Here is a 2,751-nt window from a genome sequence, read left to right as displayed (position 1 = left end):
AGAGAAAAAAAAGAAAGAAAGAAAGAAAAAGAAAGAAAGAAAGAAAGAAAGAAAGAAAGAAAGAAAGAAAGAAAGAAAGAAAGAAAGAAAGAAAGAAAGAAAGAAAACAGACACATAGAACAATGCAACAGAGAACCCAGAAATAAATCCATGTATTTACAACCAACTCATTTCTACAAAGGTGCCAAGAACAAACACTGGGAAAATGACAGTCTCTTCAACAGATGGCTCTGAAAAACTGGATAACCCTATCCAGAAGAATGCAACTAGACCCCTATCTCTAAGCATACACAAAAATCAAGTCAAAATGGATTAAAGACTTAAATCCAAAACCTTTAACTATGAAACTACTAGGAGAAAACATTGGGGAAATGCTCCAGGATATTAGTCTGGGCAAAGGTTCTTGAGTAAGATCTCAAAAGCACAGGCTACAAAAGCAAAAACAGACAAACAGAATCACATCAAGTGAAAAAGCTTTTGCACAGCAGCGATAACAAAGAGAAAAGACAGCCCACTGAACGGGAGAAATTACTTGCAAATTATCCATCTAACAAGGAATTAATTACCAGGATATATGAGGAACTCAACTCTATAGCAAAAAAACAAATAATACAATTAAAAATGAGAAAAATATCTGCATAGACATTTTTCAAAAAGAAGACAAACAAATGGCCAATAGAGATACAATAAAATGCTCAACATCACTAATCATCAAAGAAATGCAAATCAAAACCACAGTAAGATATCCTCTCACCCTAGTTAAAATGGCTTTTATTAAAAAGACAAAAAATAATGAGTGCTGGCAAGGATGTGAAGAAAGGGGAAAACTTGTACACTGTTGGTGGGAATGTAAATTAGTACAATCACTATGGAGAACAGGTTCCTCAGAAAACTAAAAATAGAGTTACCATAGAAGACAGCAATTCCACTCCTGAGTATATACCAAAAAATCAACATATCAAAGAAATAACTGTGTTCACATGTTTATAGTAGCATTATTCACGATAGCTAAAATATGGACTCAGCCTAAGTATCTATCAATGGATTAAAAAAAATGTGGTGTATATATATATATATACACATATACATATATATATACATACACAACAGAATATTATTCAGCCATGAAAAAGAATGAAATTCTGTCATTTGCAGCAACATGAGCAGAACTGGAGGTCATTATGTTACGTGAAATAAACCAGGCACAGAAAGACAAATAATGCATGTTCTCACTCGTATGTGGGATCTAGAAAAGTGGACCTCATGGAGGTAGAGAGGAGAAGAGTGGTTACCAGAGACTGAAAAGGACAGGGGGAAGGGAGAATAGAGAGGTTGATTAATGGGTACATAAATATAGTTAGGTAGAAGATATAAGACATAGTGTTTGGTGAATCAGTAAGGTTGTTAGGGAAGTAGGAGCCTGGGAGAGCCAGGGTGACAGACACCACTTTAAGCTCCACTCCATCTTGAGACTAACCAGGCACATTCCTTGCCAGCCATGACGCAGTTGAGGAAAACCTACAAGGACATACTCCTACAACAGCAGAAAGTCTAGATGTCCCAATACTCATAACAATACACATTTTCAAAATAATTACAGTTATGCTTTGATGTACTTACACACTAAAATGTCAAGAATCATTTTCTTTAAATCTACAGTGTGATAAATTTTGTCATGCTGTCTGCTCATCCATATATACGCACATCTTATTTTGGTCTTTACATAGACAAGACCCCTATAAGAAAAACTTAAAAGACAGTACATTCCTCTGCTTGCTTTCTGAGGATGCCCTAGCCTATAATGAAGTAGTTTTCAATAAACTGTATCTTCTCAATGTACAACCTTGGACTGGTGCTACATTTGTTATTGATTTTTGTAGCTAAGGATAATCATTTCAAAACATTTACATAATCCTCCTCATTTTTCCTTTAAAAACTTCTATTCTTCCTTTCTCTCCCTGAATACGTAGTTTACTGTGGCATGCAAATTCCCATAGCAATGCTCTATTTCCAAATAAGCATTGTTTTCTTTTAGAGATCCTCTTTCTGGTTGTTGTTTAGGTTAAAAATACGAACAAAGGTGAAATTAACTGGAATCCCTACAGAATCCTGATATATCAAGAAAGACTCAAAATCTAGTCAGGGTTGGTGCCACCCCTGAATATCATGAAGAGAGCTGCAACTCGTAGCTTCTATTAAAATGCAAACCAGGTGCTGTTTCTTACTCGAAAAAAAAAAGGAGGGATATACCCTCTTACACTGAAAGATGTTTGGACCAAAGCCTTCTTCAGAAATATCCTTTATTACATTATGTTATTATGTTACTATACTTTATTATCTCTAAGAAACATTAATTCTCACTAGAAAGGTGAAAGTAAAATGACTGAGCACATGCACCTATCACCATAGCACCAAAAACCACAAGCAATGATGGAACCAAATGCCTTTAAAATCATTGATTTAAAACGTCTCTTCAATAAGAAGCCATGGCTGCAACATACTAGAAAATGTAGGGAATCCACACGTACCAGAGAGGGTTCCATTGCATACAACAGTACCTACTCTAGTTAGTTTAATCTAAAGTGAATTTATTATAGCAGAGGTTCCCAATCCCGAAGTCATGGACTGGTACCTCCTGTCAGATCAGCGGTGGCCTTAGATTCCCATAGGAGCGCAAACCCTACTGTGAACTACACAGGTGAGGAATCTAGGTTGTACACTCCTTTTTTTTTTTTTTTTTTTTTTTTTTTT

Source organism: Sapajus apella, unplaced genomic scaffold (assembly GCF_009761245.1).
Source record: "Sapajus apella isolate SASKATOON/1434 unplaced genomic scaffold, GSC_monkey_1.0 scaffold8, whole genome shotgun sequence".
Classification (NCBI taxonomy): Eukaryota; Metazoa; Chordata; class Mammalia; order Primates; family Cebidae; genus Sapajus; species Sapajus apella.
This window is presented reverse-complemented; position numbering follows the sequence as displayed.